The following is a 15,844-nucleotide window of genomic DNA, read 5'->3' as shown; positions in this document are numbered from 1 at the left end:
TTAAGTGGCTGTTTGGCATTAAGGGAGAGAGGTTTCTCAGGTTCCATTGGGGAATTTTCTGGAGGATTCTCACTGTGTGTGCATGTGTGTTGGTATGTAAGGAAATATTTCCAGTAGTTGTCTCTGAGGAGGGGGCCTGGGGATTTAGGGTTTTGATTGGAAAGGTGACTACTTATTTAAAACTAACTTTTTATTTTGCATTAATACCAGATTCACAGAAAAGTTGCAAAGATAGATATCCCCCATCCAGTTTCTCTATTTTTTGCCAGTATTTTTATTGGACTAAAATACATTCAGCATAAAATTTACCATGTTAAGCCATTTCTAAGTGTAAAGTTCAGTGGCATTAAAAATATTTATAATATTGTATAACCATGACCACCATCCATCTCCAAAATTCTTTTGATCTTGTAAAACTGAAAACCTATACCAATTTAACAAAGCTTCCCAGATCCATTCTCCTTTTTCTCTATATAATTTTGACTCCTGTGAGTACCTCATACAGTATTTATCTTTTTGTCACTGGCTTGTTTCAGTTAGCATAATGTCCTCAAGATTCATTCACACTATAGCATGTGTCAGAATCTTCTTCCTTTCTAGAGCTGAATGGTATTTCGTTATATGCAAATGGCACATTTTGCTCATCCATTCATCCTTTGATCGATGCTTGGGCTGCTTCCATGTTTTGGCTATTGTGAATAATACTACCGTGAACGTGGGTGTGTACATATCACTTAGAGCCCCTGCTTTCGATTTTTCTGGGTATGTATCAAGAAGAGGAATTGCTAGGGGCTCTTGAGTGGCTCAGTCGGTTAAGTGTCTGACTTCGGTCCAGGTCATGATCTCACGGTTCACGAGTTTGAGCCCCGCGTCAGGCTCTGTGCTGACATCTTAGAGCCTGGAGCCTGCTTTGGATGCTGTGTTTCCCTCTCTCTCTGCCCCTCCCCACTCATGCTCTGTCTCTTTCTTTTTCCCTCCCTCTCTCTCTCTCTCAAAAAATAAACTCCTCACTTTACACAGATTTTGCTGCCCCTCCCCCACTGATGTCTTTTTCTTACCAGACTTCATTTTTAACTTTATTTATTTATTTCATGGACAAATTGGAGTTATTTAAGACATCTCCTGTCATAAGCAAAGGGATGGGAGATCAGTATCATTTGATACAAGTAAGGAAGGTAAGCTTAAGGTCCCATATGCTTTTTGGTCTGTGTGCAGACTCATGGTCCAAACCAGTGCTGTGGTCCCCACTGGGTGGTGGTCCATGTTCTCTTTATTCATCTTCATAGCCGGTTGGAAGTGGATTCGTGTGAGAGTTATGGAATGGAGTATGATTACCATCTCCCCAAGGAACGGGATTGGCCCTGATGTGTAGATGGGGGTAGGCGACAAACTTAGGTCTCTCTTGCTCTCCCAGATGTGACTTCAGGAAGACGTTCAACATGCTCACACCTCTGCTGAGGGAGCCCTACCAAGGATATGAAGACCTTCCACATGTAAGCTGAACCCTCCTCACCATGGGCACCACTTGACACGGATGCCCCAGCTGTGCCCCTCACTGACCTAGCAGCCCTGAAAACTGGGACACAGCCACTGCCATTTTTGACCTGGGCCCATTTTTACTTTATACTTTTTTCAATGATTCAGATTGTTCATCTTGTGCATCAGTTTTTACGATGCATAAAAATATTAAAGTACAAAAAAAATCCAACACATATACTTAATTTATAACTTTTATTGTTTCAAAACTCCATTCAACACATTTATTAGGCACCTAAACTATGACCATTCTGAGGAACTGAGAAGAGATGGTTGCAAAAAATGCAATCTTTTCCTTTAATTTGCTTGCAATGTAATTTTTTTAGGTTTATTTATTTATTTTAAGAGAAAGAGACCAGAGGAGGGGAGAGGGAGAGAGAGAATCCCAAGCAGGTTCCAAACTACTAGCACAGAGCCCAACTCAGGGCTCAATCCCACCAACTGTGAGATCACAACCTAAGTGGAAACCAAGAGCCTGATGCTTAATGGACCAAGCCACCCAGGTGCCCCATATTTTCTGTTATATATACATTTGCAAACAAATGTTTTACCTGGAATGATCAATAATTGAATGATAAGCATTGTTAAAAAATTATGTGAAACGACAGTTACACTTCATATTCCAGGCACCGTGCAAAGCAGGCATTTGACATGCTTTACCTGGATTATCTCATACCTCACAATAACTACTAACAAATAAGTGAGCATTATTTCTACTTATCTATGAAAACTTGAGGAACAACAGAGTCAGACAACTTGTATAAGGAAAACTGTGTGCAACAGAGCTAGAATTTAACCCCTTTCTTTATGATCCCTGAATCTCTATCTCTTTTCATTTTCCATGTGGTTTCTATTAATAAGTCAAATTCAACCATCCTAAAATCAAATAAATTGGCTTTGCTGTTTCTGAACTCAAGCTAACTGACAGGGCAGGTAAATTAAGGCAAGAAAGCAGAGCACAGTAAAATTATAAAAGGAGACTCACCAAAAGGAAAATCAATGCACATTAATTTTGCATATTTTGCATAATTTTTAATGGCCACTCTAAATCACAGTGTGCTCCAGACGTTAGGGATATAAAGCACACTCAACTTCAATGTTCCTTAATGTGCTTGTAGCTCATAACTGGAACTGCATTCCACTATGATTTGTTCCCATTTTCATTAAATCTTGGGCTTTTAAAAAATTTTATTTCTTCCTCCTGTAGATTCACCCATAAAATATGTTGAGGAATCATATCTTCTCTTGAGGTCGTTTTTTCCAGGTACTGTATATTTCAAAGTGATGGCCCAGAGGTGGAACAGAGATTAAGTGGAAGAAGATACATTGAGAGGGAGGCTGCAACTGTGGTTAAAAGAATAAAGCAGACAGAGATTTGAAGAGGAAATAGGCTCTTGGCTTAAAGTATCGTCTTCTCTTAATACAGGTGAGAGTTGGCACTTTTCGCCAGAGTTGTATTTTCATGAAACTCTGTATTTATTCACAGGTCTTAAAGCTTCGGAAGTAAAGACTCAGCTAGAAAGTTTGAAAACTTAGTGAAATTCTGACTTTTCTAGAAGCTTAGCTCTCTTTCAATGGGGTATACACTTGGGATTTGGTTAAGTACTTACTTAGGTCAGATTTCATCTCTCTTTCTGGCTGGAGGGAGTATTAAAACAGTTATGAGATTAAGACAATAGAAAAACCTTGAATATGACTGTGCCTTATTTACCCAGCAGGAAACTAGACTAGAAAAATCAAATGCCAATGCTTAAAAGTAGTTATTAAGCCAAGAATGTGTGTTCTAAGTCTTACCACTACAGACTGTCATTTCTTGAGAAAAAGTTACCCCCTTCCCCCAAAAAAGATTTGAGATTCTTCAAGATGTAAGTGAATATGTAAATAAAGACAACTGAGAAGAATAAAATTCCTATCTTCATTGTATTTTAAACTGTTGAAGGCAAGGACCATGCCTTCTTCATTCAAGTATCATCCAGCTCCCCTGATTACCTTCAAATATATTCTTCTCTGGTGAACCTGTTATTTGTGATACAACATCTACAACAGGGAAGAATAGGTTTATTTATTTGTTTCATGATTTAGAGAACTAATTCAAGAGTTGAAGTTCAAAATACATAGGTTCTGCTGGCTATCGCCTATTCATCTATGATTATCAAAAAGTAATTTACATTACAGAGCTGGGATGACATTAGAGAGAATACTTTAAAAAGTATAGGCCAGTATACAATGTTTTCTTATGTAGAGTCTAATTTATAGCTAAACAACTTAGCTTGCCTTCTGCTCCTTGATTATTTGTATTATTTCTGCCCAGAGTATGGATACATTACAATGATTGTATAACAGGTTAAGCTAGAGCATAGGTTTTTCTATATATCAAACATTAGTCTGGTCCCAAAAGACATATGCAAACACGGGGCACAAAATTACTTACTACTAACAAGGCTGGCTTATGGTGAACATGTCAGATTTGATCTGTTTTTCAGATTATTCTGCTTTAATTGCCATTCTTCCAAGGTAAGCTTTAGAATGAGGTAATTCATCCCTTAAAACTTCACATGGTGCATGATGATAGCTAGCAGTTCATTCACTTTACTATGTACATATCTACTCTCTCCCCACCTTGTAAGACAAGCCATTGTTTTAGGATGAATTATCCCAGATGCAGACCTTGAGCCAAGGATTTGAATGCTAGTGATTTATAGGGTAAATGCTCCTAGAAGAAAGGTAAAAGTGGGGGAGAAGCAGGACACACATTGGGAATAAACCAAAAAAGGTTACAATATCAGGGGAAGCTTTGGCCTCAGCCTGATCCCACCAGGAGCAATGGAGTACACAGTATATCTCAGAACTTGTGCCCTGGCTGCAGTGCTGGGGGTGTGGGAGGGAGACTGGGACTCTGCAGGAGACTCAGCAGATGTACCCTCTCTCCTTCATACTTTATTGTCTGCCTGAGTCAAGGATCATTTTGCCACAAATCAGAGATAGTACCTCAAGCTGGTTTAAGCAAAAAGTAATGTAGTCAACTAATACCTGACTATGTCATACAATACTAGACAAGCCCAATAGCCTACTCATACTAGAGACTGAACATAGAAACGAGAAAGTTAAAAGGAACCAAAGCAACCCTTTGTCTTCTGTCTCTTTCCCCAGTGTTTCTGTTTCTTTCTAAAGAAACCCTCTTTCTGATGCTCATTAGCTATTTGGACCTCCAAATGACTGGCCCACTCCCTATGTCTTCATGAACTTTGACTTCCTAGAAAATGCAGATGACTGAAAATTCTGGATCTCTTAGTTAAAGTTCTTGAAAGAGGGAATCAGGATCAGGTAGCAAGTTTTGTTTCCATGAGCTACAAAGTGGAGAGGAGAGGCGAGAGCTAGTAAAGCATGACTTGAAGAACCCACCTGTGCACCCAAGAATTAGATATGACAGACCTCAGAGAATCAATGAGGATTCGGCAGGTACCCCCCCCCACCCAAGGCATTTCTATGTACTGTTACATATGATTTCCCAACACATAGAAGAGTGCACAGGATGTGGCAATCAAACGCTTTGCCTTTAAATGCATTTACTTTACAGACTTGGAGTAAAACAAAAGCAGATTATGAGGTCTGTTTACTGATACCTTAATTATCCCCTATTACACATAATGTCAATAAAATCGGAAATACAGAAATGCATAAGCTAGCATCCTTAATAGTTGCCTTAATAGTAATATTATCCTTAAATAACTGAGCTTTATACATAGTTAGCAGCACTGTAAATTGGTAGAATCTCTTAGAAAGCAATTTGATAATAACCATAAGAGCTATAAAAATGTTCATGTCCATTGACCCAGTAATTCTGCTTAAAAGAAACTATCATAAAGAGTTCAAAATATGGGGAAAAGCTTTATATACCATATGTTTGTTACAGAAGAATTTATAGAGAAAAAAACAGAAAATCATCTGAATATGCTTCAAAAAGGGAATAATTAAATAAATTACTGAAATATTTTTGAGTCATTAAAGTTCTGGTTATGAAAAGCATGAAGCATCATGGAAAAATGTTTATGTACTCATAAGTGAAAGAGCAGAATGCAATACTGGAAGGAAACTCAGACAAAAAGAGAGGGTAAAAATGCGTAGGGAAAAAGCAATTACCCCAACATGCTAATCATGATTGAAACAAAGTAATGAAATTTTTTCCTCTACTTCCTGAATTGCTTCCAATGTGTTTCTATTATTTTTATAAAATAAAAAAGTATAGTCAAAAATTGGTAAACCACTATCATCACCCTCTACATCAGATATAGTTTGTATTCTCTGGAGCTGTTTCTTAACACTCTTCAACAGGCTCTCTTGAAACCTATTACTTTTTGAAAAGACTTTTTAAGTTAAAGACTATATCCCTAAGTGCTTGGAAACAACTAGAGGAAAATAGAAAAGCCAGCTTAAGTAACTACTTTGGAGAACCTTTAGTAAGGACCAGAGAAGTGTCTGTGTTTAAAAAAAAAAAAAATACTAAGAGTGGAGGGGAACTGTAAATCCTCAGAAATGTCTGAAACTGTCAATTGTAAGGCAGCAATATGATAAAAGGATCGGCTGCATTAAGTATGTGTCCTGTGAAGCATCCAAGAAAGCAATGCAAGGGGTAGTAATTATGCATCAGCAATGTAGATTTTCTTTTTCAAGTGACTATTAGCCTGATTCTTCTGCCTGTTTATGGGAGGCTAGAGTATTATAAAACCACACAGAGGTAAAAAACAAAAATTGCATCTCCCATGTTCAGAATAAGTAAATGGTGGCTTACTGAAACTGTTTTGAGAACATAGTGCTATGCCCCTAGAGCATGAAAGGAGAATTAAATTATTATGACATTGTCATTGGTTACAATTTGTAATGCACCAATTTCCAAATTATACTCTGCAGAACACCAGTCCCAAGAGATGTTCCTTTAAGGAAAACAGTTGGGGGGGTGAAATATATCTGTCTTACGTTGCATACATGGCTCTTTAACAACTAGTATATTCCTTTAAAAGTCCCACAGGAAAGACAGCTATTTTATCAGCTTTTCCAAAACTTAACTGCTCAAGAGATCTCCTTCCCTACCATGTAATAACTATTGTCATTGAGGAAAAGTAACATTCAGTAAAATACAGTTTGGCAAATGCTTGTGTGATGTTGGAAGATTTCATAGACTAATAGATGTAGGTTCAAATCCAATTTCTGCCACATACCAGCTTCGAGAATCTGAATGAGTTACTTGAGCTTTCTTATCAGATCAGAGATCTTTAAATGGTCTTGGTCCCCCTAACATATAGTCAGAAACATACAAAAATGCATCAAGGACAAAAACCTCTTATATTTGGTGATTTCTAAGACTTTGTACTCACTCACTCCTGGTGAAGTTTTTTATCCTAGCTCTTGTTCCTCTTGGTCATGCAGACCCCAGTATTCCTCTTGACCTCCCTTGTGCTTCTTACTGACTTTGAAACACATTTCCAGGTCTGTTCAGGAACCACGAGTTCTGGGCACAGGGCTCAGGCAGTATAAGATGCCTACACATCTGCACAACTGAACAAAGGTGCAGCAGCTTGAACCAACAAGATGAGCCCTCTTCCTCTGGCAGCATACCTCTAGAGCACTCTACAGAGAAAATTTAACAACCTGCTCACTTCAGGGGAGGAATACTTAAGGAATCCGGATCGATATCACAGAGTGGGGCTTGAAGGGAAAATCTGGACCTGAAAAACAATCAATTAATAACTGGCACAGCAGTGGTATCTAATTGAAGTTTTAATTTGCATTTCTCTAATAATGGTGAGCAACTTTTCTTTTGTCACTCATATATCTACTTTGGCAAAGTGTCTGTTCAGATCTTTTGGGCTCTCCATTTTTCATGGCTTTGTCTTATTATTTAGTAGTGAGAGTTTCTTATATTTTCTTTATATATCCTTTATACATTTCTTTATTGAATATATATTTTGCAAATTCTTTGCCTTAGGCTGCATTTTGCCTTTCATTTCTTTCTTTTTTTAAGTTTATTTATTTATTTTGAGACAGAGAGCACAGTGGGTGAGGGGCAGAGAGAGACAGGGAGGGAGAGAGAGAGAGAGAGGGAAAATCAAAAGCAGTCTCCTGTTAGTGTGGACTCAATGCAGGGCTGCAACTCATAAACCACAAGATCATGACCTGATCTGAAGTCAGATGCTTAACTGACTGAGCTGCCCAGATTCCCCGCCTTTTACTTCTCTTAAACTGTGTCTTTTGAATAACATTTTTTTGTAGATTTTTAATTGATCTATTTTCTTATTTGTAATCTGTGTCTCCACTATTCTATTAAAAAACGCTTCCAGCCCAAAGTCATTATTACCTTTTAAAAAGTGTCTTCTAGAAACTTTAGTTGTAACATGATATTGGCAGGCTGCATCTGAGGACCCAGAGAGGGCCCCACATGACCAGCCAAGAGGGTCCTTGGCTTTGCACAGCATAGAATCAAACATAAGCCAAGAAGTGAAAACAGAGTTTATTGAATCGTGTTAAGTGATAGAGTATAGCAGATTGAGTGTCTGGGAGACTTGGAAAAGAAAGGTGAGTGAGTCTCTTCATCACTTGGTGTTAGGGGTTTATATTGGAAAAGAGGTCCAGCATATGTGTTCCTTCAGGAATTCAGGGTAGGGTTCGATCAAAGGTGAGTAACAGGTGAATAGGTGCTATTTCATAAATCACTAAACACAGGGGTTATTGATGCCGGCAGCATCAGTAGAGGATTGTTCAAATCTAATGTCCTGGAACTTGTTTGGGATCCAGCTCTTCTTACATGTTATCAGGTCCTTAGGAGTCTAAGAGAATGATTAACTTCCTTGCTTCCCCTTGGAGTGGGAACATAACTTCTTTGGTTTATTCTGATGCAAGGTGAAATACAGGACATAAATGAATGGGGCCTAACATGGAAACAGCAGAGATGGAGACTTTCTAAAATGGAGTCCCTCCAGTTTCCCTATCTCAAACATTTGCATGTGGTTCATTTCAAGTTAATTTTTGTAGAAGGCATGAGATAGGGTCGAAGTTTATGTTTTGCATAAAAGACAGTGAAGACAATTCCCTTAGAAAGTAAAAGCATGTCCTGGGATGATAGCTACACAAGAGGTAATCTATCCAGTTTGGAGTAAGAGTATTTAAGATTCCAGGAATGATATTTCCAAGAGGAAAATAATCAAAGTAACAGAACATCTGATGTATTTGACTATGTTAAAATAAGCTTCAATTTTTTGGCAAAGAATGCAAAAGAATAATTAATGATAGCTTCATAGAAAACTAAGCAAAATAAAAGCAATTATTAACTCTAGGAAAAACAGAAAGATTTATAGGAAGAACTATTTAATAGTAGTACACTGTGTGACACAAATCTAATAGGCACAATTATGACTGAACCATTGATTCTGATAAGGTTCAAGAAAAGATTATGTGGGCTCTGTTAATAGTGGTGTGTCAGGATGAGGGCCTCTGTAACTAAAAACACTTTGGAAATGATAGACTAACTCATGATTTGAATAGTTAACAAAGTAAGTTTGGGCCAGTGTCAAAACTTTTGAAAGTGTCAGCTTTCTAATCTGGAAAGTTTGGATAATATCTACTTTACTGGATTGCTTTGAGAGTTAAAAATTATCATTGCCTAGCAGAATTTCTGGCATATGTCATGGCTCAATAAATGTAGTACATTATTTTTTAATGATTACTCTAGTCTTGACAACATGATTCAGAACAAAATGTTATTAAAATTATATTCTATTGTATTTGTTCACACAGAAGCTATACTACTATAACAAGATACTGAAAAATACCCTCCTTCATCAAGACAGAAGTCAATTTCTCTCTTAAATCTAATCATGGAAGGCATTCCAGGGTGTGTGGGACAGCATTATAGTGTTGAGGAGCCAGGACCCTTCTATCAGGAATGTTTAAGTGTTGCCCTTGTCTACAAGGTCAAAGACAACTTGCTACCACACCAAAATCCCACCCACAGGAACACTTCCCATTTAAGGCCATGATCAAGAAGTTACAAATAGCACTGCCACTAATGTTCCACTGGCCAAAATTTAGGCCTAGTTAGATGGCCATGGCCACCAGCAAAGAACTGTGAGAAATATATTTTGGGGGGCAGCAGCCATGTGCTATGATAGAAGTGGTATTACTATGGAAAAGAAAAAGGAGAATGAATAATTAAAGGGACAAACAACAGTTTTCTACACACCTTCTGAATTCTAAGTCTTTAAGCTAAAGTAATTTCCTCACTGGAATGTGAGGGGGGAAAAAAGATTGGAGTGAGGAGCTTAAGAAAAAGGATGAGTACAAAAAAAGTGTTATTTAAAAATCTGAATACTAATATATCATATTTTTGCCAATAAAAATGTAAGACAAGGAAACAATGGGTCCCTTTGTGCTGGTGAATGAAAAGCCTTTAAGGTTCATAGTCTTCAATCTTATTCCCTCCTGTGGCACCTGAAATCCAGAGGTGGTAAATCACTGTGCAAGGCACTTAGTTACTTAATGGCATGGCTGAGGTTAAAGTTCATTCTGTCTGCCTCTTTATGCTTCCACTTTGCCTTAACAAAATATACAGGAATATTAGTTTTTCTCTCTCACCCCCCCAAATAAGATATCTGCTGAAGGACTAAGTGAACAAATGTGGTTGATGTTATGGTTATGCATTTGCTTTCATGTTTACCAACAAATACATCATCATCATCATCTAATAAATATTTAATGAGTGCCTATGAAGGGCCATAGAGTGCCTATGAATATAGCCATGATCAAAAACAGACCCAAACCCTTGACTACAGAGAGCTTAGCTTCCAATGAGCAGAGACAAAAAGTGGAAGTAATAAGTAATGTATTGTGATTCACAGCACAGTAAACAGCACTGAGAAAAACAAAGCAGAAAAAGGGATAGAAACTTCTCAGAAGGAAGTCTGCAATTTCAAATAAAATGGTCTTGGAAGGGCTCATGGAGAAGAGGACATATGAGAAAATACCTACAGGAAATAAGGGAACATGGACGGGGATATTGTAGGAGCATATTGCAGCATAGAAACATAAAATGGACATGTCCTGGCCTGTGAGTGTATCTGACCCTGAGGAACAGCCAAGAAGGCCTATGTGACTAGAGCAATGAGTGAAGCAAGTGTGGGAGGAGATGACTTCAGAGTGGAAAGGAAGGGGGATGGGATGGGATGGGATGGCCAGAGTGGAAACGGCCTCACAAGCCTTGTCAGGACTTTGGCTTTCGCTGTATGTAAGGAGCACCTTTGGAAATTTTTTTTCCTCTAAATTTTTATTTAAATTCTAGTTAGTTAATATTTAGTGTAATATTGGTTTCAAAAGTAGAGTTTAGTGATTCATTACTTACATACAACACCCAGTGTTCATCATAACAAGTGCCTTTCTTAATACCCATTACCCATCCAGTCCATCTCCCACCCATCTCCCTCCATCAAACCTCAGTTGTTCTCTATTAATAGTTTCTTGTGGTTTGTTTCCCTCTGTTTTTCCCTCTCCCATACATTCATGTTTTGTTTCCTAAATTCCACATATAAGTGAAACCATATGGTATTTGTCTTTCTCTGACTGACTTATTTCACTTAACATAATACACTCTAGCTCCATCCATGTCATTGCATATGGCAGGATTTCATTCTTTTCGATGGCTAAGTAATATTCCAGTGTGTGTGTGTGTGTGTGTGTGTGTGTGTGTGTGTGTATCTTCTTTATACATTCATCAATCGATGGACATTTGGGCTCTTTCCATAGTTTGGCTATTGTTGATAATGCTGCTATAAATATCAGGGTGCATGTACTCGCTTTGAATCTGTCTTTTTGTATCTTTTTGGGTAAATACCTAGTAGTGCAACTGCTGGATAGGAGGATATTTCTATTTTTAACTTTCTGAGAAAGCTCCATACTGTTTTCCAGAATGGTTGCACCAGTTCAGTTTGCATTCCCATCAATAATGTAAGAGGGTTCTCCCACCCTTAGGTTTTTAAGCAAGGAGGAACATGATCTGATTTTCACTTTAACAGATTAATAATAATAATATTAATGGAGCTTCAACTTATTGAGTATAGTGGTTTCCACTTACCTGCTGAGGATATATTCCAAGACCCCCACTGGATGCCTGAAACAAAGAATAGTACTGAATTCTATATAAACCTTTCTTTTTCCCATACATTACAAATTTTGACAAAGTTTACTTCATAAATTAGGCATAGTAAGAAATTAACAGCAATAAATGATAATAAAATAGAACAATTATAACAATATACTGTAACAAAAGTTATGTGAATGTGGTTTCTCTCTCTCAAAATATCTTATTGTACTGTACCAAGCCTTCTTCTTGTGATGATGTGAGACAATGACGTGCCTATGTGATGAGGTGAATGAGGTGAATGATGTAGGCATCATGACATAGTATTATGCCACTGTAGACTTTCTGAAAATAGGTCAGAAGGAGGATCACCTGCTCCCAGACTGCAGTTGACCTCAGGTAACTGAAACTATGGAAAGTGAAACCACAGATAAGGAGGGAATACGGTCCTCTATTCTTGGCACTACAATGAGTGCTTTATGTACATCACTTCAGTTTAATTCCCACAGCACTGCAAAATAGCTTTTAATATCCCCATTTGTACAGATGCATAAACTGAGTCTCACAAAGGTTGAATACATTTATCTACTAATTAATGGCATTCTTAGGAGCTCATCTCAGGTACTTCTGCCTGCAAACTCTTTGTTGTTATTCACATCATTCTATCACCACTGTGACAGCTCATTTGAAAGGTTTATGTGTTCTTGTCTCTCCATAAAATTGTTGCCTATTATATTCTGTCCACTGATATCATAAATAGATATGATAAAGAGGTATTCTACTGTGTCATTATGAAGAGTAGTATTACTTATGATAGCAATTATTACTCATTAGCATTTGATGAAAACAAGCTCTGTGCCACTGCACTCCTAATCTAAACAGTGATCATAAATAACAAACCTTTGCAATTGAAGTAGGACTTCTAAGGGTGTTTCCTTTTTAATCCCAGTAATGAGGCATTGAAATTAACAACCTTTTTCCATAATTACGGGAGTTTTTTCTCAAGTCTCTTCCCTCCTCTTCTTCCAAATTTCACCTTTTCCTTGAAGCCTTCCTGCATAGATGCTGACTTTGCTGATTTGCATTCTCCCTATGCATACAGTCCCTACCTTATGGTCACTTGCAATGGTTCCCATAGACAGGCGTGAGTCACTATGCTGAATATTGCTATGTTCTATATTTCCGTCACTCCTTTTATAGCTGCAGATCAACCCCTTGCTTTTGTGGGGCCCAGAACAAGAGTACAAATGGAAGTTTCATATCTTATGTCTATTTAGAAGTTATGAATCAAGCTAACAAACTGTTAAATCAAATATGTTCCATAGGCCTACACTGAGAACTGTAAGAATGTATTTATCTATCTTCAGTTCTTTAGAAATTCTTTTCCAAATCCCCCCTTTTTAAAATTTTAATCATGATCTCAATTTATACTCATTCTCTGTTAGAAAACGAAATGAAAAAGTGAAATGGAATCATGTGAAAAGAGTACAAAATTTAATATAGGTTATTAAAATGTAAGTTAAAATGTAAAAATTAAAAGATTAAAACTATTTTTCATATACATTGTCTAAAAAGCTCTCTTATCTAAATAGTCAATGTACTAAAATTAAAAGGTAAAATATAAATTATATAATTAGAGATATATTCATATGTTAATTATATTATAATACAAACCAATAAATATATTACATTATGCAAATTAGGCTGAATTTGTTGTTTACTTTTTAAAAACTGAATCGACTTATAAATAGCTTAGAAAACTAAAACTATTTACAGTTGTAGCCCTCAACGTTCATCTAGTTACAAATATAAATACAGTTGATCCTCACTTGCATATTCTGTATTTGCAGACAAGCCTACTTGTGAAAATTTACTCATGACCTTAAAATCAATATCGCTGCATATTGAAGTCAACTGGACATAATAGTGAAAACTTGAGCCACCTGAAGTGCAAGTTCCAAGTTGGCATCCTTTTTGCTATTTAGCACCAATTTCTCGTTTTGGTGTTTTTTATTGGTGATTTCACTGTTTAAAATGGCCACCAAGCATAGTTCTGAAGCATTGTCCAGTGTTCATAAATCCAAGGAGGCTATAATTTGTCTACTTAGTCTCCTCTGTACCAGATAAGTTTTATTCAGGCACAAGTAATAGTGTGTTTGGCCATGATCTCGATGCTAATGAATCAAAAATATATATTAAATAAGGTACCTTTAAACAGAAATACACATAAAGAGGTTATGTATTGCTTGATCGAAAAAAATATGATCAGAGGCTCATGGGAACTTAATGCTGTGTTTCACAGGAATGGTGATACAATATTGGCTAATTCAGTGTTCAAGGGAACATAACTACTATGGAAGAATTTTCTAACATTTTGTCTTAGCCAGCGAAGAGCATGTAGGTGCATCATGTGTTAAAGCAGATGTTGAATAAACATTTATCATGGCTTTTGTGGAAATGAATTTTGGAATATTTAACAAATTATGCTATAATACTCTTAGTTCCCCTTCCATTTAATTAAAGAGAGCAGAATAAAGATTCTAGGTAAATACAGAAGAACAGAAGTTAATCATTCTATGAGAAAGTAAATAAAAATAGTAAAACTCAACAAAAATTTTTATTACTAGCTGTGAAACAAGAAAAGAGATTCAGCCTCTGTCATAAATTTAAAAGTGGTAGCCAAAAAATACACAGAAGATTCTGCCCAGTTTCTGAATCCTAATACAACAGTCCAAAAGAAATACAGGGAAATAAAACCTGAGGGAAAAAATCATGAGAATTCCAGCTACTGGCCCTTTATTTCAAGGGAAACAGGTCCTAACTATAAAATCCAAGAAGTGATAGGAAAAATAACTGCTTACCATTTGCCAGGAAAACACTTTGAACCGGTGAATTATCAAAATTCCAAGTATCTCTGCCTCCTGAAATAAGATAAACCCACAACTGGGAAATAAGGTAGGAATAAACAGTGGTATAGGATATTTCACAAAGCATCAGTGTCTATCTCTGATTCTCTTTATCCATTAACACTACCACCCATAGTGCACTTCAGTTACAGGGAAGTGAATGGAAAGCAATATTCAACCTTACAATTGTAGGTCAGAGGAGAATATAAATACTGAATTGAAGTAGAAAAAATTTCAAGGAGGATCCATCAACAAAACATCAAAACAGAGTTATTCTGAATAGAGTTGATCATACTGAAAAGAAATAGGCCAAATTTTCAAACATAACTGGGAAGTACAGAGAAAATACATCTTCTTCATTTTTTCTATAACTAAGCTGGCAAGTCCTATAATTATTCATGCAGTGACTAGCTCAGGGGAAGGGAAATTTAAAGCTTCATCTAAGAGAGTAGATCTTAAAAGTTCTCATCATAAGAAAAAAAATTATAATTCTGTAGGGTGACTGATGTCAATTAGACTTACTGTGGTGGTCATTTTGCAATATATACAAATATTGAATCATTAGGTTGTACATTTGAAATTAATCTAACTTGTATGTCAACTACACCTAAATTAAAAACAAAAACAAAAACAAAAACAAAATCTTCATCAGATCCATGATCCAAGATTGTAATAGTCCCTTTCAGGTAGTGTTTAGTCTCTGGGACAAAAATCTCTCAGGTGGCCTCCCTCTCCCCATAAAGAGAGAAGGATGTGTTTTCTTGAATGTATGATAGTAAAGTAGAGTCAAAACACTCAAGCTTCACATTGTCTATGTCTTCTGGAATAGAACACAATCTCTCTCATCTACTTTGGTACTGCTTACCCTGCTGATGCTGACAGCTTTTTGAAGTCTACAATTGGTGTCACCTATGATTTGGTATCTCTACACTTCATCAAGGTCCAGTGTAATTAGCTGCCTGATTTGGCAGCTATTTTAATGCCTTTGTTTGCTAATTCTACCTTCTTTGTCATTTCTGGGTCTGTTTCTATTGATTGATTTTTCTTCTGACTATGGATCATATTTTCTGCTTCTTTGAAAATAGCTGGTAATTTTTTATTGGATACATACATTATGAATTACATATCTTTGAGTGTTGAACTTTTAAAAATATTATAGGTCTCTTTCTTCTGGGATACAATTATTTCAAACCAGCTGGATTATGTTGAGGCTTATTTTATAGATCTGTTAGGATAGGTCTAGAGCAAATTTTACTGCATGACTAATTTGGTCCATTAT

The 15,844-nt window shown here is 36.7% G+C and overlaps 1 pseudogene; it reads right to left on the bottom strand.

Moving 5' to 3' along the window:
* Positions 1-1,270: 1,270 nt before the first annotated feature.
* The window catches only part of LOC101087433, a 29,575-nt pseudogene continuing 15,001 nt past the window's right edge, over positions 1,271-15,844 (bottom strand).

Source organism: Felis catus, chromosome E1 (genome assembly GCF_018350175.1).
Source record: "Felis catus isolate Fca126 chromosome E1, F.catus_Fca126_mat1.0, whole genome shotgun sequence".
Classification (NCBI taxonomy): domain Eukaryota; kingdom Metazoa; phylum Chordata; class Mammalia; order Carnivora; family Felidae; genus Felis; species Felis catus.
The sequence above is the reverse complement of the archived record's forward strand: the minus strand, read 5'-3'. Positions and strand labels throughout refer to the sequence as shown.